The sequence below is a fragment of the Amblyraja radiata genome, chromosome 13 (assembly GCF_010909765.2).
Source record: "Amblyraja radiata isolate CabotCenter1 chromosome 13, sAmbRad1.1.pri, whole genome shotgun sequence".
In the NCBI taxonomy this organism is placed as follows: domain Eukaryota; kingdom Metazoa; phylum Chordata; class Chondrichthyes; order Rajiformes; family Rajidae; genus Amblyraja; species Amblyraja radiata.
Genome location: NC_045968.1, coordinates 47,992,518 through 48,019,315, shown reverse-complemented (window position 1 = coordinate 48,019,315; position 26,798 = coordinate 47,992,518). Strand labels below are relative to the sequence as shown.

The 26,798-nt window shown below is 42.3% G+C and overlaps 1 protein-coding gene and 1 long non-coding RNA gene across 17 annotated transcripts in view; one reads left to right on the top strand and one right to left on the bottom strand.

Moving 5' to 3' along the window:
• mecom (MDS1 and EVI1 complex locus) overlaps positions 1 to 26,798 on the bottom strand; it is a 712,647-nt gene that overhangs the window by 370,823 nt on the left and 315,026 nt on the right. The gene's annotated exons all lie outside the window — the stretch shown is intronic.
• On the top strand, positions 14,828 to 23,423 carry LOC116979987. Its single transcript, XR_004413818.1, has 3 exons — positions 14,828 to 15,035; positions 15,674 to 15,677; positions 23,414 to 23,423. It is a non-coding gene; the product is annotated as an uncharacterized LOC116979987 (long non-coding RNA).

The window sequence follows — 26,798 nt, the reverse complement described above, 5'->3', positions numbered from 1 at the left end:
CGCCTGGGCGATGAACAACAATTAAACCTTGATTTTCTACATCAGCCAAGAAGCCACTGCATAAGCCTTGGCAACAACCTATCTGGCAACATGCATAGCAATCTCTCTTCGCACGATACAGGTCATTGAAGAACTGGACACAGACTTTACCATCTGCTTCACGTATATTTGCTGTTGGCACATTTGATTACAGTGCTCCACATGATGTCTCGTTGCTTTACTTGCCTGTGGTGACAGTATTGTGAAGTGACAGAGAGAGAACCTTTCTCAATAACTGATCTACGCAGAATTACCTCCAGTTCAATATAAAACATTTGGATGCGAGACTGCTTGCTACTTCATTCCTGATCTTTGGATTTCCTTTTCCCATGTTTTTGCAGCCATGCCGTCTGAATCTTTCCAATGTTTTCAAAAACATGATCTATCACTTGCCTTATTTCTTGCACAACTTAAAATTTTTCACTTAAAGCAATTTCCTGCTCCATAATAATGCTCTAAACAAAAACTGAAATTTGCACTTAAGTTGTGGTGGAATTAGAATAATGGCTGAATTTGGAAAATTGGACGCATCAACTAAACTTCCCCTTGTGTCAACAATGACACCACTTCTCCACCCATCAATTGAAAATTGCCCCAAATCAGAAAATTGCCTTTAATAAAGTAAATGAATGGACATCAGTGTGATCAACTGACATCGCTTGTAATGCCTTTCTAATGGGTTCCAGTGCAGGCAATTCCTCGCTGTTATCACTCTATTTCAGTGGATAATATGCTTTTGGTAATACTGTTTGAGGAATGAATGGGCCAAGTACGGTCTGCTATTACTCTTCAAATCATGTATTTTCAAGCCCAGCTAAGAGGTTTGTTAATGTCTCTAATTGAGGGTGGCCCAATGACGTGGGGTAGAGTTGCTGCCTCACAACGCCAGAGACCCGGGTTTGAACTTGGCTAAGGGTGCTGTCTGTGTGAACTCTGTATGTTCTCCCTGTGACTGCATGGGTTTTCTCTGGATTCTCCACTTTCCTCCGGCATTCCAAAGACGTGCAGGTTTGTAGATTAATTGCCCTGAGTGTGTAGGATGGGGAAAATGGGATAACATGGAACTAATGCTCATGTGATCAATGAGCAGCGTGGACTCAGTGGGCCAATGGGACTGTTTCCACGCTGCATCTCCAAACTAATAGCTTATCTAAAAAGTTATATCTTTGGTTCTGCACCAATCTCAGTGCAACCATGAGATGCTGCCTGTCCTGCTGAGTTACTCCAGCAGCATTTTGTATCTATCTTCGGTTTAAACCAGCATCTGCAATTCCATCCTGCACAATAAATTTGTGACATTTGTGCCCATATTTGCAAGTGGGAAATATGTGGGTGAGTTTTTAAGCTTTTGCCTCTTCTTTATGAATGAGGACTCCTTGTTGAAATATATCATGCAATAAACACCAGAGCCATATTCCTCGTGTCCCACCTTTTGTTTCAGTGAACCTCACAGCTAAATTCAATGTAACTTCATGCTATGACCTGGCACAGTGAACTAGGCTGAGATCATCCACACTCATTTCTCTTGGAAACATACAATTAGCAGAGAAGGTAAACTTTTATTTCCTGGATTTAAACCCTTTCATTAGGGATTATAGGACAGCGTTCTAAATAACTGTTTAACAGGTCTCTTTATCTATTGTGTGCAAGCTGTTGTGGAACATGGAAAGTGAAACATGATAGGGCTGTGTATTGTGCTAACACCCATCATAGAGTTAAAGTCATAGAGCAGTTTCTATGTTTACAGCATGGAAACAGGCCCTTCAGCTCACCTTGTCCGTGCCGACCAAGTTGGCACACTGGGATGGTCCCATTTGCCTGCATCTGGCCCGTAGTCCTCCGTATATCTGTCTAAATGTCTTGTAAAAGTCGTAATTATATCTGCTTCCATTAGCTTGCTCTGGCAGCTCATTCTAGAAATGGACTAATCTCGGAGTGAAAAAGTTGCCCCTGAGGTCCATCTTAAATCTCACCCCTCTCACCTGAGGCCAATGTTCTTAGGTTTTAGAATCCTCCACCCTATGAAAAAGATAGTGAGCGTACACTTTACTCATGCCCCACATGATTATGTACACCTTAACAAGGTCACCTCCAAAACATCAAGTAACATCTTAGCGAATCTGTTCTGTGTCTTTTTAAACTTAATTACATACTTCCTATAACAGGGTGACCAGAACTGCACACAGAAAACCTAGTGTGGTTGCAGCTTTATAAGACTTTGGTTAGGCCGCATTTGGAATATTCTACGCAGATCCGATTGTCCCACTACAGGAAGGATGTGGAGGCTTTAGGGAGTATGCAGAAGAGGTTTCCCAAAACATTGCCTTCATTAGAAGGTCTTAGCCATAAAGAGAGGTTCGACAATCTTAGATTGCTTTCACTGGAGCATCGGAAGCTGTGCGGAGATCTGGTAGAAGCATGTTAAAATGTGAGAGGCAAAGATAGGGTAAACAGTCAGAACCTATATCCCAGGGAGGAAATGCTAAAGACTGGAGCACATAGCTTTGAGGTAAGTAGGGCAAAATTTGAAGAAGATGTGTGGGCAAGATTATTTTACACAGAGAGTGGTAGGTGCCTGGAACACACTGCCAGGAGTGGTGGTGGATGCAGATATGTCAATGGCATTTGGATTGGCACGCAGATATGCAGGGAATGGAGGGATAAGGATCATGTGCAGGCAGAGGAGATTTGTTTAACATGGTATCATGTTTGGCATGGACATTGTGAGCATGTTCCTGTGCTGTACGATTCTATGTTCTATGAACAAACGGAAAAGCTGAGTATATTTACACACAACCTTTCCTCCTCTGGGATCTGACTGAATCCAGAAATCCTCAATTAATACAGGAAGGATGTGTAGAGAGAGTGCAGAAGAGATTCACCAGGATGTTGTCTGGAATGGAGGGCTGTAGTTGTAAGGGAAGATTGGATATGCTAAATGTATTCTCACAGGAATGTAGGGACATGAGGGTGGCCTTACTGAAGTTTATAAAATTATAAGGGGCATAGATAATCATGGGGCAGGTACCTACAGTCCTTAGTGGGGGAATCTAAAATTGGAGGACAAAGGTTTAAGGTGACAGGGGAGAAATATAAAGGCGATTTAAGGGCAAGTTGTTCATATGTTAGGTGATGATTACTTAGAATGAGCTGCCATAGAAGGTGGTGGAGGCAGATATAATAATGGTGTTTAAAACTTGGATACATTTTTAGTTTAATATATTGTTTCAGCAAAGCACATTATTGAGTAAGTCATTGAAATGTGTGTCTACATATGTAAAGCCAAGCATGTTTTGATCCTTAACTTTCCTACTGAATTGAGGAATTGCCATGCATTTGACTACCACAGATGGATGATTCAGACAAGCAAGTGGTTTAGAATTAAGATTCTAATCAAAACTTAGATTGGGATGGAGTAGAAAACTACAGGTCTCATGCAGCAAATGGGATTAGTGAAGTTAGGCATGAAGGTGGGCATGGACAAGTTGGGCAGAAGGGCTCGTTTCAGTGCTGTATGATTCCATGACTCTATGTCTCTGATGGCGACGTGTCGAGAGTGAAATGTATTCGATCAAGCGCCAAATGGCATTTACCCCAAAGAGTGGGGCTGCCCAGAAATTGGCACTAAAGATAGACAGACACAGTCAGCAGAGTGTTACAGGGACCTAACATACTGAGCTGCTGAGATGACGTAATACCCCATGAGAACAAAGCTCGAACATTTTATCAATGTCATCTCAACCTCGCGATCTGCTGCTGACTTCTGGCGCATTCCAAATGTCTATAAAACTAATGATCACGTATTCATTTTACTTTTCTTCTGGTAACCAACGGGACAGTCATGCAGACAGCGAATGCCAATCACACACAAGTCATGAGACCTGGCGACCAGTGACTTCAAGTTTCATGCGACTAAACGACAGCATAGAAGGTCATAGCTTGCAAATATATCTTGGTAGAAACCAGGTAGAAATACTGTACAATGCTCAAGAAGTTTATGAATTAATCGCAATGCCTTTCCCCCTTCAATGTTTTGTTTGTTGCTTATTACCTTTATGTAAAATTCCTCAGTATATATTTAAATAAAGTCCTTAAGTGTGCGTATTTCATGAATTCTTTTTTATTACTCTTTTTTAACCTAGCAGCGTTTATTCTTGCATTAACTTACTATTCATCCCTGGGCAGCACAGTGGTGCAGCGGTAGAGTTGCTGCCTTACAGCGCTTGCAGTGCCAGAGACCGGTGTTTGATCCCAACTATGGGTGCTATCTGCACAAAGTTTATACGTTCTCCCCGTGACCTGCGTGGGTTTTCTCCGGGATCTTCGGTTTCCTCCCACACTCCAAAGACGTACAGGTTTGTAGGTTAATTGGCTTGGGTTTGCACACTTCGTAATAAGTGTAAATTGTCCCTAGTGTGTGTAGGCTTGTGTTAATGTGCGGGGATCGCTGGTCGGTGGGCCGAAGGGTCAGTTTCCATGCTGTATCTCTAAACTAAACTAAACTAAACCAAAGTTGCCCATGGAAACTATACTATACAACACAATCATCGGCAGTTAACAAGAGTGGTTTGATGTTGACACAATTAGGCAAGAGAGAGAAAAACTTTTTTTTTACACCACAGATGTATCTCACTTAGATGAGACCAAAGTAGGCCCTTTTGTTTTGGAAAATTATCTCATCAGGAAAATGGAGGGGTGAATAATCATACTTAAAAGTGCAGGCAAGTATTACTGAAAAACAATGGGGAACATAATTAAACAGGAAAAATACACATGTCCTCAGGCACTGTGACATTCACATCTTCTCAAGGAGAGAAGCCGCCTCTGAGATTAAATGACCTGAAAAACAAACTGAACTGTTCCAAATGTCATCACCTCTCACTCAACCCTAAAAACAGAAAATAATTCTAAACCACTTGCTTGTCTGAATCATCCATCTGTTCCATAAGTAGTGGGCAAATGCATGTCAATTCCTTAATTCAGCGATCAAAGCATACTTGGCTTTAACATAGAAACATAGAAAATAGGTGCAGGAGTAGGCCATTCGGCCCTTCGAGCCTGCACCGCCATTCAATATGATCATGGCTGATCATCCAACTCAGTATCCTGTACCTGCCTTCTCTCCATACCCCCTGATCCCTTTAGCCACAAGGGCCACATCTAACTCCCTCTTAAATATAGCTTAAATTATAGCTTAAATATAATCTTAAATTTACATACGTAGGCTTCCATTTCAATGACTACCCAACAACATTCTTCACAAAAGCAACATATTAAACTAAAGATGACAATAATAATAAAGAAAGGAATATGAAACTAACAAATGGAAATGCTCATGGTGGTTGGTAGTTCATTTAATTTAGGGTGAAGTATATTTTAATAATACCAATGATCTGCAGATGCTGGTTGACACCAAAGATAGACACAAAATGCTGGTGTAACTCAATGGGTCAGTCAGCATCTCTGGAGAAAATGGATAGGTGATGTTTTATGTTGGGACCCTTCTTCAGACTGATTTGGGTCTGAAGAAAGGATCTGACCCAAAATACCGCCTATCTACTTTTTCCAGAGATGTTGCCTGACCCATTGAGTTACTCCAGCATTTTATGTCCAGCTGTGGGACATATTTTGCCAGCTTTTAAAATTAATAGTCACACTGGAAACACTTGCTCGGCTGATGCAGATTCGTCAAGCTTGAAGGAATTGCATGGTATCTGCAGCGCCAACATCCTGGAAAACTCTCAATAAGACAGCAGAGTTCCATTCTAGTCCTTTTGCACCTCACTGATAGCACAGCACCAGAGCCTGTGATGCACATGGTTTGAGATACCTGCATACAAATAGGTTGACAGATCAGGATAATTTGCCCTTTGTTCTACTACAGCAGTGGTTCATGGTGCATCAATAGCTCTACTGGGAAAGCCAAGAGGGCAGGGAAATGTATGAATCAAAGGCAATGCAAGCAAATATGCTTAGAGCCTGCTGATTCCATATGTTACACTCCGATTTAAAAATCAACGTATAGTTTTGAACTTTTCAGCATGTAGCTCCTTCAGTGTTGTTTTTAGAGGGTTTTTATCCAGCATGGAAACAGGTCCTTTGACCCACCATGTCCACACCGACCATCACTCACCCGTACAATAGTTCTATGTTATCCCACATCTGCATTCAAATTTAGTTTATTTTATTGTCAAATGTACCGAGCTACAATGAGAAGCACACTACACACGATCACATTGAATGGTGGTGCTGGCTCGAAGGGCCGAATGGCCTACTCCTGCACCTATTATCTATTGTCTATTGTCTAACCTGAAACATGGAACAGTACAGTACAGAAAAAGGCCCTTTGGCCCACAATGTCTGTGATGCCAATATCAACTAATCTCATCTGCCTGCACATGATCTATATCCCTCCATTCCCTGCATGTCCATGTGCCTATCTAAATGCCACTAAGGTATTTGCTTCCACTATCACCCCTGGTACACATTTCCAGGCACCAAGCCTCAGTATAAAAAAATTGCCACACACATCTCCTTCAAACTTCGCCCTCTCACCTTAGAGTTATGCCCTCTATTATTCATGATTGGTCCTCTTGAAAAGCAAATGATGTACCCATATGATTACCCCCTCAGTGAATCACTCCTCTTATTACATTTAAACCTCTATTTTGTTTGTCATCATTTTCCCGTTAATTTTACTCCCTGTGCTTCCACCCTGTCATAAACTGTATAACTATTAAAATATGATGAAAAGTTTCAGTGAAAGGCTATTGATCTAAAATGTTGACTCAATTTCACTCAACACAGATGATGCTAAACATGCATATCTTCAGCACATAATACTATGCAACAAATAATCACAAATTCCAGAAAATTGAGCATATCTTTGATATTTATTTTCTAAAGGGGCTGTCCCACTTGGGCGACCTAATCCACAAGTTCTGGCAAGTTTGCCCTCGACTCATACTCGCAGCATGGTCGCCACGAGGTCGTAGGAGGTCTTCGTAACTCTCCTTCATGCTTGAGGCTAGTCTCCGCGTACTCGAGGCCTCAGCTAGGTTGCAGCGTATTTTTCAATATGTTAAAAAATGCCCGAGAGCAAAAAAGGTCGCCATGGAAAAAATCAATACTTTTTTTTACACGTATGTTTAGTCGTAGCAGGTCGTAGTAGGTCGGCATGTTAGTCGTAGGTAATCGAGGGTAGTCGAAGGTAGTCGTAGATAGTCTTCATCATAGTCGAAGGAAGGTCGAAGGAGATTGAAGGAGGTCATCTTCACTCTCCACTATTCGGTGTCCAATTTTCCCGAAGTTAGTCGTAGCTAGTTGTAGCTAGTCGAAGCTAGGCTTCAACATAGTTGAAGCTGGTCTTCTACATAGTCGAAGGAGGTCTTCAATATGTCATTTTTTCAAACTCTCCTAAACTCTTCTAAACCCACCAATTAGTTCTCCCAAGTGGGACAGCCCCTTTAGGAGTTTTCAATTAAAATCTTGATAATCAAAGTTAAGTTAATGTTAGGTTATACACATCAGTAGGAAGTAGTGGGGTGATTATCTGAAAGGGAACGCACCAGAATTGAATAAATTGTTAAACTCGGAATGAGTGAATTATTTTATCAGCTGTTATCCGATTGTCATTTTCAAACATGAGCATTACACTCATTGCGATTAAGGTGTGATGTGATGATGTTGTAAAGTATATTAAAGGAATTAAACAAGTTATCCAATTATTAATAAAGTAAGACAGAATTGCATTGACATATCACAATATCGGAATACTCCAAAACACACTACATCTGATGGAACATTTTATCAGGGGCTAAAATGTATGATCTCTATTGTAATATTGCCTGCATTTGCTCAGTAAACCACATTCAGTAATGCAGACCAGATAACCTATGCTTTGTTATTATATGTTCTTGATGGATGGGTATTTTCCAGGTCACCAGGGATAATTTCCTTATTCTGTTTCAAAATAGTGCCTTGGGATCTTGAGTGTATACCTGAGGGGCCAATTATCAATACTTGTTTAACATCTCAATTCAAAGAAATATTGAATGATTCGAATTGCTACAGTACTGAAGCAGACCCTTTGGTCCATCAAGTCTGTACCGGCCCTTTGCAAATCAAACCCCTCAGATCCATTTCTCCCCATCACCCTGCAAATTACTTTCCCTCAAACATTTTCCCTGTTTTTATCTTCAAAAACATTATTTATTCTGTTTTACTGCCTTTGCAGGCAATGAGCCACCTCTTTCTCTGCAATGATTTTTTTGAGGAAAAAAATCTTTTGCTTCTCAGTTTAAATCTGACTTCTTTTGTTGTTGAATTATCGGGAAACATTCGTTCTATTTACGCATGTTTATAGCACAGAAAGAGGCCATTTGGTCCATCAGATCTGCGCTAGATTCTTATCAAAATGTTCAATCCCATTCCCCTGCTCTGCCTGCTTAGCCTTTCATGATCTTGCATACTTCAAATCATCTTCTTTGGTCTGAGAAATATAATCCTACCTTCTCCAGTTTTACCTTACAACTAAAATCCCTCATGCTTCACATAATACTAATAAAGTGTGATGAACTGAATTGGCTGTTTTGTAAAGATTCATCAAACCTCCCAATTTAAGATTCCATTGACACCAGCAATGTCGCATTTCCCCATTTCAGTCAAGCTAGATATTGCACTTCCACACCTACAGTGAAGCCCACAACTTCACAAATAAGTAGCAAGAAAGTGATGAGTTGAGCCAGGCTGATGGCAAATGGATGTGTATAAATATCATTTAGAAGGAAAACATGCACAAAAGAAATAACGTATATATTTTTCTGGCCAAATAGACAATAGACAATAGGTGCAGGAGTAGGCCATTTGGCCCTTCGAGCCAGCACCGCCATTCAATGTGATCATGGCTGATCATCCCCAATCAGTACCCCGTTCCTGCCTTCTCCCCATATCCCCTGACTCCGCTATTTTTAAGAGCCCTATCTACTGTAGCTCTCTCTTGAAAGCATCCAGAGAACCTGCCTCCACCACCCTCTGAGGCAGAGAATTCCACAGAATTCCCCAAATGGGCTAGACTCTCCTCCAAGCTTGGTTGGTTTTCCATTGGGAAGCACTTTGGAAAATTGGATATGGCAGCTCTGAACAGTGCAATGAGGTATTGATAAACAGATATGCTGAGCGGCAAGCCAAATTCCTAAATATATGTAATTGTTTCTGAGAGAACTATTAAGCCGATGTATACTGCTTGATCAGAAGAGAAATGCACTGAAACATGAGCTACTTTCATGACTCTCCTGGGTTGCACTGATATTGAGATCCTCCCTTATGATCAGGTATTCCATTCAGAATCCATCATTCGATGAGATGGGTCCTCATCTCAGAGATTGAATCGTGAATGGGCACATCCAAGAAAGAGGCCATTGCTGGTGTCAATGGAATCTTAAATTGGGAGTTATGTTGAATCTTTACAAAACAGTCAATTCAGTTCATCACACTTTACCATTGTTATGTGAAGCATGAGGGGTTTTAGTTGCAAGATAAAACTGGAGAAGGTAGGATTATATTTCTCAGACCAAAGAAGATGATTTGAAGTATGCATGATCATGAAAGGCTAATGCCCCTGTCCCACTTAGGAAACCTGAACGGATACCTCTGGAGACTTTGCGTCCCACCCAAGGTTTCCGTGCGGTTCCCGGGGGTGGCAGGTGGTTGCCAGAGGTTGCAGGTAGTGGAAGCAGGTAGGGAGACTGACAAAAACCTCCGGGAACCTCCGGGAACTGCATGGATAGATTCTTGATTAGTACCGGTAAAAAAGGTTATGGGGCGAAGGCAGGAGAATGAGGTTAGGAGGGAGAGATAGGTCAGCCATGATTGAATGGCAGAGTAGATGATGGGCCGAATGTCCTAATTCTACTCCTATCCCTTGACCTTATGAGGTAGAGTTAGGTGTAAGAGTATGTGGCAGCACCTTTGGTAGGTGGGTCATAAAGAAGTTATTTGTTCAGGACCATGATAGCCATGAGGAAGGTTGTTCTCTTCAGCCTGGATGTCCCGGCTTTCAAGCCCCTGTATCTTCTCACGAAAGGTAGAAGAGAGAAGAGGCAATGGGCAGGGTGGCAAGCATCCTTGACAATGCTTCTAGCCACTTTAGTGATAGGAAGGATGACTTGAAACTCAATCACTGATGTTAATCGCACAGGACAAGGAGGAATAAGTACTTTGCGGTGCTTAATCGGTCAATTGGAAGTACTCTAGCATTGTAAACCTTGTCTCTTCGGGCACCAGATATTAGTATCTTGGACCTTATCCTTTGGGTCTCTGCTTTCAATTAGTTGGGACTTGCACAGTTGTGCACTTCTTCAAACATATGCACAACTCATTGATATGTCAAAAAATAAATATTGTTACTCATTTGGATAATTAACCTGAAATGTTACCTGTGTTCTTTCTCTGCATATGCTGCCTGACCTACTGAGTATTTCCAGCATTTTTATTGGTCTCATTAAAAATATAAATCGTCTTTTGTACAAATTCATTCCCTTCAGTTGATGCACAATGAACCATTTCACCTCTAGAGTTTAGGCAGGGAACAATATATCTTGTTGAGGATTTCAACGTAGACAGGAAAAACCAAAAATAGAACGTAAGCATGTGACAAGCAGTGACCGAAGTCACCAGTGCAGCAATCGAAGAGTTAATGAGCAGTCTTGGTTAGATCAAGTCGCTGGTTCACTCCGTTACTGAAGAGTTCAATGACATGCTCACAGAAGCTCCTTCACACTACAGGAGACTTTTACAATCCAAGTATTCGCAGCCTTACAAGCACCCCTGAGAGCCACAAATTGAGAGAGATTAATTCTGTGGCCCAGCACCCCTCATTATCACTGGAGCTGAAGTAGGTCAAATGTGAATTAATCTCTTAAATTCCATTTGGATGTCAGCTCGTACTCAGCAAACAGCAACTCATTCACAATGCAATTTAAAAGTGATATATTGTTATGAGTAAAATACATATTTGGGAAGATGGAAAAAAAGGGGATACAATTCAGAGTTGTTTCATGTTATTTTTCCTTTGGTAAACCACAAATAGTTGCAGTAGTTTTGAATGATAATCTTAGAGTTATAACATTAGGCAATGTCCCTACTTAAATTTATTGCCCAGGTAATGAACTACAACTCAGTATTAACCACTTCTGTGACTTTGTTAGCAAAATAAAGGCTGAGTAACAATTCCCACATCATCTCAAGCCAATCGACTCATGTGTGCTAAAGAGCGTTTCAATTTTCAAACCTACATTTGGTAACAATCAAGCACTTATTTACAAGGAGTCCAGAGATAAGGTAGTTGCAAATCACACACTTGGATAATTGATCACATTTGTTTCCTGAATATGCTTCAAGCTTCTTTTTTTTTTTTGCAGGCATTTGCCCCAAAGTTAGCATGTTTCTGATTACCTTGTCAGCCTAGAGAAATGTTTACTGTGGCAAATGAAATGGAGCTGGGTACGGAGTCAGAGGAGCAAGTCTGAACCAAGCTGGCAGCCATTCCTCCCTGAAGAGCTTTATCGTTCTCCCTGCATAACTAAGGATGTTTCATCTCTTCTGGCTTTGCAAAGGATTTGAGCCCACTGCAATTAGTAGATGGGATAAATTTATTTGTGGTATGCGGAGAAATAAAGCCTGATAACACCATCAAAACAGAATAAAAATGGCATGTTGAAATGCATCTAAATAGAACGTTGAAAACTGTCCTATTTAGATGCACATGGGACGACAGATGGCACAATGGGCTAAGTGTTCGGCTGGCGACCGGAAGGTAGCCGGTTCGAATCCCGTTTGGAGTGCATACTGTTGTTGTGTCCTTGGGCAAGGCACTTCACCCACCTTTGCCTGTGTGTGAATGTGTGTGAATGTGTGTGAGTGATTGGTGGTGGTCGGAGGGGCCGTAGGCGCAGATTGGCAGCCACGCTTCCGTCAGTCTGCCCCAGGGCAGCTGTGGCTACAGAAGTAGCTTACCACCACCGAGTGTGACTGAGGAGTGAATGAATAATGCGATGTAAAGCGCCTTGAGTATTAGAAAGGCGCTATATAAATCCCATCCATTATGATAAAGGAATAGAGGAACCTGATTTGCCCATACAATCTCTCAAATTCCGTTCATCAGCAAATTTGATTACGGTTCATTTTTAACTCAAGTCAATTTTCTTGCCTTTACTCCTTATCCCTTGACAATCTATACCCTAACAGAATCTATCAGTCTCAGTCCTGAAAGCTTCAATTGACTCAGCAGTCGCAACAGTGAAAGGTCAGAACGTAAGGTGCAAGGGCATAACCTTTGGATCCTCTGGATTCCAAAAGTCTATTGATCTCGGTTTTGAATATACTAAATGACTGAATATCACTGGCTTCAGCAGTGGAGCATGCCAATGATACACAACCTTCTGAGTGAAGAAACTCCTTCTGATATCTAATACCTCTTCCTCAGACTCCACTCTTAGTTCTAGACTTACTGGTCAAGAAAAACAACTGCTCCTTGTGCATTTTGTCAAGCACCTTCTCAAACGTACATACATCAGCTCTCATTCTTCTAATCTCCAGAGAATATAGACCCATTCAGCTCAATCTTTCCATTGGAAAAATCCTCTCAGCCCAGGAATCAATATAGGAATCAATATGGTGCTGCTGCAGCTTCACAGCTCCAGTGAGATGGTTTTTACATTAGGCACTGTCTGCGTGGAGTTTGCATGTTCTCACTTTGTCTGCACGTGTTCCTTGTGGTTGAGATGGGTTTCCTCCCACATCCCACATACGTACAGGTAGGTTAATTGGCTGCTGGCTCATAATTACTTCTCTAACTTCAAGTAACTCTTGCTTTCCCTCTCTCTCAGTCCCTTCCCCACCCTAGTTCTCCGACTAGTTTCACTGTCCTCCTGATTAAATTTTACTGATTGTATGCCTCGTTGTCACCTTCCCCTCAGCTAACAATGAATAAATCCTTATTCATCTTCCACTAATCTCTCGTTTTGACACCTCACCCTTCCATATCTCTATCTCTCCCTCTCCCCTGACTCTTAGCCTGAAGAAGGGTCTTGACCTGAAACATCACCCATTCTTTCTCTACAGAGATGCTGCCTGTCCTGCTGAGTTACCCCAGCATTTTGTGTCTATCTTCGATGTAAATCAGAATCTGCAATTCCTCCCTACACATTGTTTTAATGATACTACATCTCTTCTGGATAGGAAGGAACTACAGATGCTGGTTTATACTGAAGATAGATACAAAATGCTGGAGAAACTCAGCGGGTCAGGCGGCATCCCTGGAAAAAAGAATAGGAGAATTTTCAGATCAGAACACTTCTTCAAACTATTATGGTCCGAATAGGCATTTTGTACATTGGATTGGCTCAGAGGACTTAGACAAATTGGATAGTTCTTTTAAAGAGCCAGTCAAATGTATGATGGAATAAATGGTTATCCTGTGCTTTAAGGGTTTCAGCTTCCAGCATTCACAGCTTTTTCTGCCTTCATACTACTGCTCTATTGTCCATTTGTTTGAGGGAACTGGGTCTGCACTCACTGGAGTTTAGAAGGATAAGTGGGACCGTCATTGAAACTTACCGAACAATGAAAAGCCTGGAGAATGTGGATGTGGAGAGGATGTTACCACCAGCGGGAGAGTCTAGGACCAGAGATCGCAGCCTCAGAATAAAAGGACGTACCTTTAGAAAGGAGATTAGGTGGAATGTCTTTAGTCGGAGGGTGGTGAAGCTGTGAAGGTGTCATTGGGGATTTTTAATGCAGAGATTGAGAGTTTCTTGATTAGTATAGGGGTCAAAGGTCATGGGGAGTAGGCAGGAGAATGGGATTGAGAGGGAAGGAGATGGATCAGTCATGATTGAATGGCTCAGTAGACTCGATGGGCTGAATGGCTTAATTCTGCGGCTATAACTTATGAACATGAAATTATTCTTTTCAAGGCATGCCCAGATTGATATACAGGATTTTTTTCTTCTTCCCTCTCAGTCAAGAGAGAGTTTTATTATCATACTAGACCATTGTGTCCCTGTCACATGAGAGGCCTGGTCCCCCAACGCAACCCGTTCCACAACGCAATATTCCACCACTCACCCATAGCCCCCACGGGAGGCCTGGTCCCCCAATGCAACCCATTCCCCAATGCAATATTCCACCACTCACCCGTTTCTCCAACACAACCCGTTCCCCCAAAGCAATATTCCATCACTCAACCATAGCCGACAACTGTGCAGGGGCTGCTCACCCTCCCTAATTTTTAAACTAAAAAAAAATGCAATTGCACTTGCTAGCTAGCAGAACTCAGTGTACTGTGATTTTAAAAAAAATACATTTGCACTTGCTAGGGCAAGCAGGGCTCAATGTACTTGGATAGCAACAATGTTGCGAGCAGGGCTAAGCACAGGGAATAAGCAAACGACAGTTCTTTTTTCCAAGGTACACAAAATTGCTGGGGAAACTCAGCGGGTGCAGCAGCATCTATGGAGCGAAGGAAATAGGCGACGTTTCGGGCCGAAACCCTTCTTCAGACCAAGTATTTTGAGATTTTTGAACATTTCCATTAATAACGAGAAATAATGCATGAATTTGCAGATAAGGCGAGTTTAGACTGCACGGGATAAATCTCTAACGGAATATGTAAAAGTTTTACCGTTAGCACGTCGTTTTTTCGAGAAGATGTGAACACACAAACAAGTGGATAAAATATAGAGATCATAAAAACATTAAATTAATAACCATAATGCTAGGGAACCATAATAGTGGTCTTAATCAGAAATATCAAAATACACCTTTTGACTTCATAGATGCTACTTGAACCTGAGAGGCATCCCTTGAGGCCAATTTATAGATAAGATAAAGCCCTAGATAGACACAAAACGGTGGAGTAACTCAGCTGGAAAAGCAGCATCTCTGGAGAGATGGAATGGGTGACGTTTCGCGTAGAGTCCCTTCCTCAGACAATTGTGCTTATCTTCTGTTTAAACCAGCATCTGCAGTTCTTTCCTACAACTAAGATAAAGCCCTCCCTTTTTCTGTAAATATTAGCCAAAATCATCATTGCTTTGACAACACGTTGAAAGCTATGAACCATGCACGTCTCTGGTGATATTGTTTCCGCTACAGATGTAAACCCCATTATCAGCAACAGTTTCTAGGATAGAATGATTGATAGAAATTGGCTGCAGTGCCATTATCATCATGTCATATGACCCTAATCGTAGAAGTAAAACTAAATGGGACTTAGTTTTGCATTGTCTAGCAATTGGTATTTCCTTTTGAGCCATTATAGTCATCACATACTTTTAATGCTTCAGTGTATTTTGCTTCTCAATACAATCTGAGGATGTTCCATTAAGAATCTAATTTCCTTTTGTTTTGCTCGCTGAATTCTAACCAGACTTGCTTTTGTCTCCCTCCCAAAGTAGATTTATTGGCTGTTGACAGCCTCATTAAACTTGAGCCCTGAGAATCTATTGTATCTTGCAATTATCTTTGGTAGTCAATCAACATTTAAAAAATCTTAGCCTTTTAAAAAAATAATCTCCAGCACATTCAGACAGAAATTGTTCTGTAGACTCATTGCGTGATCTCAGTCTGTTAGGGCAGTAAGCATCTCTGTGGAGAAGGAATGGGTGATGTTTCTGGTCGAGACCCTTCTTCAGAAGAAGGTCTGAATAATGCCCCTGTGCCACTTAGGAAACCTGAACGGAAACCTCTGGAGACTTTGCACCCCACCCAAGGTTTCCGTGCGGTTCCCGGAGGTTCCCGGAGGTTTTTGTCAGTCTCCCTACCTGCTGCCACTACCTGCAACCTCCGGCAACCACCTGCAACCTCCAGGAACCGCATGGAAACCTTGGGTGGGGCGCAAAGTCTCCAAAGGTTTCCGTTCAGGTTTCCTAAGTGGGACAGGGGCATTTGGGTCTCAACTCGAAACATCACCCATTCCTTCTCTCCAAAGATCCTTCCCGTCCCTCTGAGTTACTCCAGCATTTTGTGTCTATCTCCGGTGTAAACCAGCATCTGCAGTTTCTTCCTACACATCTCAGTAGTTTGGTTTGAGGCATATTTTAGATGGAAGATGGGAACACCTTGTTTGAAAACTTAGTATTGATTATCAAGGTTAAAAATTGAATTATTGTCCAGTCAGCACTGGAATGGCGGGACAAGTTGTCAGTAAAAGTGCATGCATAGTTTTAACAAAGTAAAATGGGTACAAACATCCGAAAGATCTTTGAAGATGAATGCTAGCAAGTTACTATTTATTTGCCCAACACTAATTAGTGCTAAAAACACAACATCCACAAAAATAAATGAAATTCACCTTTTAGGCACACAGTCCCATCCCGCAGGCTTCAAGTAACAAGCACCATGTTATGATGAGACTGATAGCTTAAGTTGCAAGAGTTGGTTGTTGACCAGAGGAACCCAGGGGTGGGGGTGAGGGGAGGGAAGGGAAGTGTGGATGGGTGTTGGGGTGATGGTGATTACAACTTTGTACCCATCAATGGAGCCACTGTAATAAAGGGCGGCTGCTTCAGGTTCCTTGGCATCCATGTCACTAGCAAACTACCCTGGTCCCCTCAAACTGTTGTGTTGATCAAGAAAGCAAATCAGTGTATTTACTTACTTGGGAGTATGAGAAAAGTCAGCACAGCCACAAAGATTCAATGGAGTGTCTACAGAAGCATTATAGAGAATATTCTCAAGGGACGTTTCTCAGCCAAGTATGGCTCCTGCTCTGGTCTGCTCTTTACTGACTGCATCTGCAGAATGGTGAATCACAGACTCACCACTTTCTTCCCTCCAGGGGTGACACAGTGATGCAACAGTGGAGTTGCTGCCTTACTGTGCCGGAGACCTGTGGTCGATCATAACTACGGGTGCTGTCTGTATGGTGTCTATACATTCTCCCCGTCACCGCGCAGGTTTTCCCCGCGTTCTCCAGTTTCCTCCCACAATCCAGAGGTACTGTAGGTTAATTGGCTCCAGTAAAAATTGTAGTGTAGGATAATGCTAGTATATGGGGTGATTGAGGTTCAACATGGACTCGGTGGGATGAAGGGCCTTTTTCCACACTGTATCTCTGAACTAAACTAAACTAAACTAAACAGTCCACCTTTATGGTGCATTGCATCAGGAAGGCTGTAAGTATTGTCAAGGGTGACTGCCACCCTGGTCATTCTCTTTTTTTATTTTCTCGTCTCTGGGAGATGATACAGGAGTTTGAAAGGCCAGGCATCGAGACTAATGAACAGCTTCTTCCCCACAGCTATCAGGCTCTTGAACCAGTCTCCTATATCACCCTAGGTACACAAAAATGCTGGAGAAACTCAGCGGGTGCAGCAGCATCTATGGAGCGAAGGAAATAGGTGACGTTTCGGGACGAAACCCTTCTTCAGACTGATAGGGGGTGGGGGGGGGGAGATGGAAGGAAAAAGGGAGGAGGAGGAGCCCGAGGGCGGGTACCTTCGATTTTCCAGCATCTGCAGTTCCTTCTTGAACTCCTATTTCACCCGTTTCACATTGGTGCAGCCTTAACACAACCTCATTCAGTTATTCAGTCATAGCACATTAGTAATTGTTTGCATTATTTCAGGTAGCACTACAGTCTTGTGCAATTCTGTTGTTTTGCGCTTGTCATTCTATTTATCACTGTATCTATTATTATCATGTACATTGGTTACTCTGTGAGCTTCATGTGAAGAAGGAACTTCATTGCAACCTTGTGTATATCTGAACTAATCTAAAGGGCAGTCACGGTGGTGCAGCGGTAGAGTTGCTGCCTTACAGCGAATGCAGCACCGGAGACCCGGGTTCGATCCTGACTACGGGTGCTGTCTGTATGGAGTTGATACGTTCTCCCCGTGATCTGCATGGGTTGATCTCCGAGATCTTCGTTTTCCTCCAACACTCCAAAGACGTACAGGTTTGTAGGTTAATTGGCTTGGTAAATGTAAAAATTGTCCCTAGTGGGTGTAGGATGGTGTTAATATGCGGAGATCGCTGGACGGCGCGGACCCGGTGGGCCGAAGGACCTCTTACTTGAACAATGATTTCTCAACCATGGTACTGGAGAGGCTCTTGTGAGAGATCCACATGTTAAGAGGACGTCAAGACCAGCCTTATCAACATTGTCTTCCTTTGTTTCCACTGGAACATTTTAGTTTTGATTAAATCTCCAAATGACTCATTAATTGAACTGTCGGACAAAGATTACAAATTGGATGTTTTAAAAAAATCTAAGTTTATAGAATTCCTTATTCAAGCACAAATAATGTTGGTGATGTAATTATAAACAGAAGTAGAATATTTCATTATTGCAGTTCTTATCTTGCATTCCCTGTATGCGAGAACTAACACGAGGCTAAGTTTATTATTTTTGTCAAATTTGATACCGAGTCACTTCTGCCATTTCAGCTTTTTGGCTCACGTTACCACATAGGCTGTTAAATAATCTGATATGGAATAAATACTCAACCACTATACTACCAGCTGCATGGTTCTGCCTTAGAGGCCACACTCATCCTTCCAACTCTTGCCTCTTGTGTAAATTGTTTCATAATCTCCCCATACCAGGACAAGGAGTGCTAACTTTGAAGTTTGAGTTTTAACTAACCTCAGAATGATACTGATTCTAGCAAAAAAGAAACAGATTTGCCCACTTGGGAAGTTACTGATTGTCGCAAATATATGGAAGTAAACATATCGTAAAATGGTAAGCATCTTTAGTTTAGTTTAGTATGGACATACAGCGTGGAAACAGGTTCTTTGGCCCATCGAGTTCATGCTGTTCAATGATCACCGCACATTAACACTATCCTACACACACTAGGAACAATTTACAATTTTACCAAGACAATTAGCCTACAAACCTGTACGTCTATGAACTGTGGCAGGAGACCTGAGCACCCAGAGATAACCCACCCAGGTCACTGGGAGAATGTACCAACTCCGTACTGCACCCGTAGTCAGGATCGAACCTGGGTCTCTGGCTCTGTAAGGCAGCAACTCTACTGCTGCACCACCGTGCCGCCCACTCTAAAATCTCTAAAAGGTACGTGTGGATTTCCATCACAGTGTAACAGTTTAATAAATCTATTTTCTGGTCCTAAGCACAAGCAAGGAGACTCCAAATTAGATTCCAATCATGTCATCCTCTTTCTGAATAGCCATATTTGCATTGAAATCTAATTATGCAACTTTCATTTTCAGCAGCAAGAGATTGAAATTCAGAGTTTGCCAGACGGAGTTGTGACAATTATGTTTTCCTGCTTTACTCGCACTGCTCTAGACGTTTGATCGGGCACCACCAGCTGTGATGCAGTCCTCAGCCACTGTCACTATACCATGTCAGTTGCACACAAGATAATGTTGACTTTAGACTTTGGAGATACCATACAGAAACAGGCCCCTTGGCCCACCGAAGCTACATTGACCAGCGATCACCCCATAAACCAGCCCCACCCTACACATTAGGGACAATTTGCAATTTTACCAAAGCCAATTAACCTACAAGCCTACACTTCATTGGAACGAGGGTGGAAATCCCACGCGGTCACAGGGAGAGCATACAATCTCCGTACAGACAGCAACCATAGTCAGGATTCAACCCAGGTCACTGGCATTGTAAGGCAGCAACTTTACCGCTGTGCCTCCCCTGTTGTTCCCTCTCATTTGAGTTTTGCAGGGGAAAGGTGATCACCATTTGGCCTGGAAGTAACAGCCAGTGACTCTCTTTAAAGTAATACACAATTTTAGCAAGGAAAGATAGAGTTAGTCCTCCTAGGACCAGACTGGGACTAGATCTCCGAACCTAACGGCACTGTGGCACTAGATGGCTCACTACCAAATGTTCAAGGGCACTTGGTGCTATGCAACAAATGCTGCCCTTTCCAGTAATGCTGGATCCTGAAAATAAATTTAAATGAATACTCGGGACCCCAGGCCAACAAAGTTTGCACAAAGGGAATTCTTCTAATTTAACTTGGGTGGCACAACGGTAGAGTTGCTGCCTTTCAGCGACTGCAGCGCCGGAGACCCGGGTTCGATCCCGACTACGGGTGCTGCCTGTACGGAGTTTGTACGTTCTCCCTGTGACCTGCGTGGGTTTTCTCCGAGATCTTCGGTTTCTTCCCACACTCCAAAGAAGTACAAGTTTGTAGGTTAATTGGATTGGTAAATGTAAAAATTGTCCCTGGTGTGTTGTATGTGTAGGATAGTGTTAATGTGCGGGGATCGTTGGTCGGCGTGGACCCGGTGGGCCGAAGGGCCTGTTTCCGCACTGTATCTCTATTAAACCAAACTAAATAAACTAAACCATGTCATATCTACTCCCATTTCTGATCTTGTTCCCATTCCTAAATCTCACTCCAACCATTCGATACGTGGACTAACACACACACCTCACGATGTATGGCCCCAATCTCCATATATCCTACTTTGTTCACCATTGGCCTCCAACCATCCCTTCCAGCCACCATTTTGATTGTTAAGAATGTCCAGCCCATCCTTGATCTTGCAATAAGACAACCCACCCCTCTAATTCTCCTTAATCTTGATTCCGCTTCAAGCTCTTTTCATGATCCCAACCTTGCTTGCAATACTCCACACCCTTATGCCTCTTATTTTCCCCACATAACTACTCAAACCAGGGTCTGCCTTCTTGGCTCTTGATTGCCAACATTGGTATTCCAAATTCTCAATCACCACGCCATACTGCCAGCCAGCTTCCTGACACCTTCAGATCAGTTTTAATTTAACAATGAAAATATGTCGAACTCTTTCAGAAATGATCCAAGCGCATTACGATACATTGGAATTTCTGTGCCATTACGCTTGCAGTATATATTTCAATCAGAAATTACTGCTGCACATGTTCATAGGGGAATTCCAAAAGCAATATTGTCTAGTACAAATTATTTTCTCAATAATGTAAAAATGGTACCATTTCATTTGCAGATAATTTGTCTTTTGGAGATTATTTTGAAATAATTTTGAATTATTTAGAAGCTCCAACGCCTATAACGCCTTTCTGTTCTCTAAATAGTAATATTCAGAGGTTAAGATTGTGAAACTCCTAAAACCAGGATACTTATCAGAATTTCTTCCTTCTCTCCAATATTGACAATCGCAGGCTGTAAGAAGTTGACCCCCTGAGCGGAACCACCTGTATCAGGGCACTGTGAGCATCTCAGCACACTCAGTCAGTTCCCTAAGCTGATTAAGCTAGCTGTAAAGAACTCTATTTTATTGACACAATGAAAAGAGGATAGCCAGGGACATGGAATGAGAAAATCATCTCTGTGCCGGCAAACTGAAAGACCAGGAGAGCCCCTTGCAGCTATTCCATTCAATTGGAGAGTCGGATTCATCCATTGCACCCCTGAACTTGTGACAAGACAAACAAAGGTTAGGCAGACTCCCTCTTTTCAACCAATTACATGTAGGTTTTCAGATTGGTCGAATTACTACCTAAGGAGTCTTAAATACTCACTTGCAGCTTGGTTTTTCTTTCTATTTGTTCCCGCTAAATCCTCTATTTTTGCTTTTCCGCACCGTCCAAATTGTTCTCATTGTGTGAAAGTGATTGTTATTGGTGGTCATGGGGAGTGTTTGACATTTTCATAATGTTCCACTTTTATATATCAAAAGCCGTGAATTGTAGAAGTTCACAGCATTCAGCCAAGCAAATGGATGCAAACGTATTGGTCTATAATTTCTTTCAAATTGATTGTGCTTTTCAAGAACCAATTTGACAGGTACATAGATAGGACAGTTTGAGAAGGATATGAGCCAAATGCAGGCAGGTAGGACTAGTGTAGATGGGACATGTTGGCCGTTGTGGGCAAGTTGGGCCGAAGGGCCTGTTTCCACACTGTATGACTCTGACTCTACTATTTAATAAGACTGAAAAACACCTGACAAAAAAATCAGATGCTGGAAATCTGAAATAAAAGCAGAAAACATGCAAATCACTCAACAGGTCAGGTGGCATCTGCGGAAAACCTGAAGTAACTCTTCAGTCAGCATCTCTGGAGAGAAGGAGTGGGTGACATTTCGGGTCGAGACTCTTCTTCAGACCAGAAACGACCTGAAACGTCACCCATTCCTTCTCTCCAGAGATGCTACCTGATGTGGCTCTTGAAACCGTGGACGCATTGGTGATCATTTTCCAATGTTCTATAGATACTGGATCAGTTCCTATGGATTGGAGGGTACCTAATGTTATCCCACTTTTTAAGAAAGGAGGGAGAGAGAAAGCAGGGAATTATAGACCTGTTAGCCTGACATCGGTGCTGGAGTGAATTATTAAAGATGTAATAGTGGCGCACTTGGATAGCAGTAACAGGACCGGTCCAAGTCAGCAGGGATTTACAAAGGGGAAATCTTGCTTGACTAATCTTCTAGAATTTTTTGAGGATGTAACAAAAGTAAAATGAATAAGGGAGAGCCAGTGGATGTAGTGTATCTGGACTTTCAGAAAGCCACACAGGAGATTAATGGACAAAATTAGGGCACATGGTATTGGGGTAGGGTATTGGCAGGGATAGAAAATTGGTTGGCAGACAGGAAACAAAGAGTAGGAATTAACGGGTCCCTTTCAGAATGGTAGGTAGTGACTAGTGGGGTGCAGCAAGGCTCGGTGCTGGGACCGCAACTATTCACAAAATATATTAATGATTTAGATGAAGGAATTAAAAGTAACATTAGCAAATTTTCAGATGACACAAAGCTGTGTGGCAGTGTGAACTGTGAAGAGGATGCTATGAGGATGCAGGGTGTGCTTGGATAGGTTCGGTGAGTGGGCAGATGCATGGCAGATGCAGTAAAATGTGGATAAATGTGATCTTATCCACTTTGGTGGCATGAACAAGAAGGCAGTTTATTATCTGAATGGTGTCAGATTAGAAAAAGGGGAAGTGCAATGAGACCTGGTCATCCTTGTACACCAGTCACTGATAGTAAACATGCAGGTACAGCAGGCAGTGAAGAAAGCAAATGGCATGTTGGCCTTCATAATGAGAGGATTTGAGTATAGGAGCAAAGAGATCTTTCACTGGATCTTCACTGGAATTTAGAAGGATGAGAGAGTATCTTATAGAACCATATACAATTATTAAGGGATTGGACATGCTAGATGCAAGAAACATGTTCCCAATGTTAGGGGAGTCCAGAATCAGGGGCCACAGTTTAAGAATAAGGGGTAGGCCATTTCGAACTGAGATGAGGAAAAACCTTTTCACCCAGAGTTGTGAATTTGTGGAATTCTCTGCCTCAGAGGGCAGTGGAGGCCGACTCACTGGATGCATTAGATAGAGCTCTTAGGGCCTGTGGAATCAAGGGAATCAAGGGATATGGGGAGAAGGCAGGAACAGAGTACTGATTGTGGATGATCAGCCATGATCACATTGAATGGCGGTGCTGGCTCGAAGGGCCGAATGGCCTTCTCCTGCAGCTATTTTCTATGTATATATGTTCTCCCCATGACCCTGTGGGTTTCCTTCGGGTGCTCCGGTTTCCTCCCATATCCCAAATGCGAGCAGGCTTGCTAGGTAAAGCCCCTGTCCCACTTTCCCGAGTTACTCACAAATTCTCCCGAGTTTTCCCCTTGATTGAAACGTAGCGAGTCCGTAGGAGTTCGTAGCGAGTCCATAGCGAGTCCGTAGGAGTCCGTAGATATTTCGTAGCGCTCGCAATGCCAGTCTTAGGTACTCAGGGCATCAGGTAAGTCAGGACGTTTTTTCAGCATGATGAAAAATGGCCACGAGTAAAAAAAATAGCTCCGAGTACCTACGGCTGGCATCTCCGAGTTTGAATCAAGGGGAAAACTCGTGGGAATTCGTGAGTAACTCGGTAAAGTGCGACAGGCCCTTTAATTTGCCTTCTGAATGCTCCTCGTGTGTAGGGAGTGGATGCGAAAGGGGCATAATATAGAACTAGTGTGAACAGGAGGTCGGCAAGGACTCAGTGGGACAAAGGACCTGTTTCTAAGCTGTATACTTCAATCAGTCAAACAATAAAAGTCATGCTTTCTTCTCTCTTTTTATTTTTGGCTGTCTAATTCTCTCGTCACAGATCTCAATTTACAGGATGACAGTGTTATAATTTAGGTTTTCTCCCAACATTCTTGGTCCATGTGCAATGCTAATGGACTGTTCCCTTTTTCAGATGCACAGCTCCTGCTAGCCAAAGTTTATGAGCGTGCAAGGAGATACAAGTGTTTGTGTGACACTCATTAACAATTTCTTTTTTTACCAACTTGTTTTGCATTGGAATTCAGAATCCCTTCAGTTGATAGTGAAAGCACCATCATGACAGGCGAAATGTGTAGGAAGGAACTGCAGATGCTGGTTGAAACCAAAGATAGACACAAAATGCTGGAGTAACTCAGCGGGACAGACAGCATCTCTGGAGAGAAGGAATTGGTGAAGTTTTTAATCCCGAAACGTCACCCATTCCTTCTCTCCAGAGATGCTGCCTGTCCCGCTGAGTTACTCCAGCATTTTGTGTCTATAGCGACAGGTGATATAGTTCAAGCTGGACTAATGCTGGTGTTTACTACAATAAAAATATAACAGCATGTGAAATCTCCTTGTGTCCGCTCAGTGTACTGAGTCGGAGAATTGTGGCTCAAGCCTTAACTTGCAGTTTAAGAACAATGTTTTGGCTTCATTGGCCATGGTGCAGCTTGCAATATCAAGAGGTTATTTGAATGGGAGTTATTTCTTTGCTTCTTTGTCGGCTGACACTACAATACTGAGAGAGGACTCGGAAAAGCGCTCTGTTAGAAATGTCAGTGTTTGAATGAGATGCTAAATTGAGTTCCTGCCTGCCAATTCCAATTCAAATGGATGAAAGATTATTCCAAGAAGACCATATGTCTTTCCAGTGACAGTCTACCCTCAGGCACACACTGAGAAAAAACAAACAACTGGTTACGGACTTTATTGCAATGTCTGCTTCATTTGCTTGCATAATAGTGAGTGTAAATTACTGCATATGTGGCACTGTGGCTTGTTTCTGAGACACACTATCAGTGCAAGGTCTTGGAAATATGATGAGGCCTTTCACTCTTGGTCATGGCTGATATCCAGACTTGAGGAAGATGAGATAAAAATCTCCTCTCTAATCTGGTTGTAAAGCTCCTATGCTAAATGGGTTTTGACAGCTTCATTGCACTCCCACTTGGCAGAAACCCCTCGTTACAACTGTAGAAGCTGTAATTATGAGTGAACTCTGCCCCTTCTGTAGATACATAGATTATCACTAAAATATGACAAAGTTGAGATATTATTGGGGAGATTCACAGCATAAAATAGAAACAAAACGCTGGAAGAACTTAGTGGAGTCTAAAGGCAAGAGGCAACATTTGAGGCTGAGACCCTGCATTAGTCCTCATGCATTATCTCAACCTAAAAATGTCGGCCTACATATGTTGCTTCACAGATGCTGCTACCGACTTTTTCAAGCAATTTTTTTTGTTTTTCTGCTTTTGAGTGACTGGAAAGTCAGATGCTTTTAAAAGTGTGGTGACTAAAGATGTGAAGGCAAAAGATGTAGATCGACATTTTTGGATTGAGACATGGTAGGCTGCCCTGGAAGGGATCCAGGGAGAGCTGGCCGACTGGATAGAAATTTAACTTCATGGAACGAAGCAGAGGGTGATGTGGAAGGTTGTCTTTTGGACACTGGTTATGTGTCTCAGGGATCGGGGCTGGGCCCTTTGCTGTTTGTGGTTTGTATCAATGATTTGGATGAGATATGTACAAGGCATGGGTAGCAGAAATGCTGGAGAAACTCAGCGGGTGAGGCAGCACCTATGGAGCAAAGGAAATAGGCAACATTTCGGGTTGAGACCCTTCTTCAGACGAGGCATGATTAGTACATTTGCAGATGAAACAAAAGTAGATGGAGAAGATGTTATCAAAAGTAGGATCTTGATCAGTTGGCCAGGTAGGCTAAGGAATACTTAATGGAGTTTAGTACTGGTGAATGCGAGGTGTTGCATTTTGAGAAGTCAAACCAGGTCAGGACCCAAACGGTGAATGGCAGGGTTCTGCGGAGTGTTGTAGAGCAGAGGGATCTAGAAATGCAGGTACATGGTACCATGAAGTGGCGTCCTGGGGAGATAGGGTGTTTAAGAAACTGCAAATTGTCATGACGTGGAATGAATGACCCTAATTGATGGTGGAAGCAGATTTAATTAGGAAATGGACAAATCTGTAAAAAGAAAACATTTTGAGACTGTGTGGAAACAACAGCATGACCATATCCTGAAGAGGGCCCCGACCCGAAACATCGTCTATCCATGTCCTCCAAAGATGCTGCCTGGCCCGCCGAGTTATTCCAGCAATTTGTGTCATTTAAAAAAAATTTGCATTAATTGGATGGATTTTAGAAAAACGCCAGCATGATGAGCCAAGAGGTATTCTTTTATATTGTATGATGGTATGAATTTGCTGAAAAGTATTTACATAGGCACATTTTGTGTGCCCACAGTGTTCTGATTCATGGTGACTTTGTGAATATTAACCCGAACTGAATAAACATAATCCATCAGAACAGTTGCACAGATTCAGCTCTTCATTTCCTTCATAGAGGTGGCTAGATTGTTTGAAGAACACTTGGCTCCTTCTTAGCAGGCCCTACTTATGACATTCCTGTAAGCAGAATAAATTGGGATTGGGAAAGGAGTCCAGCTTCAGCCCAGAGGGTTGTTTGCTAGC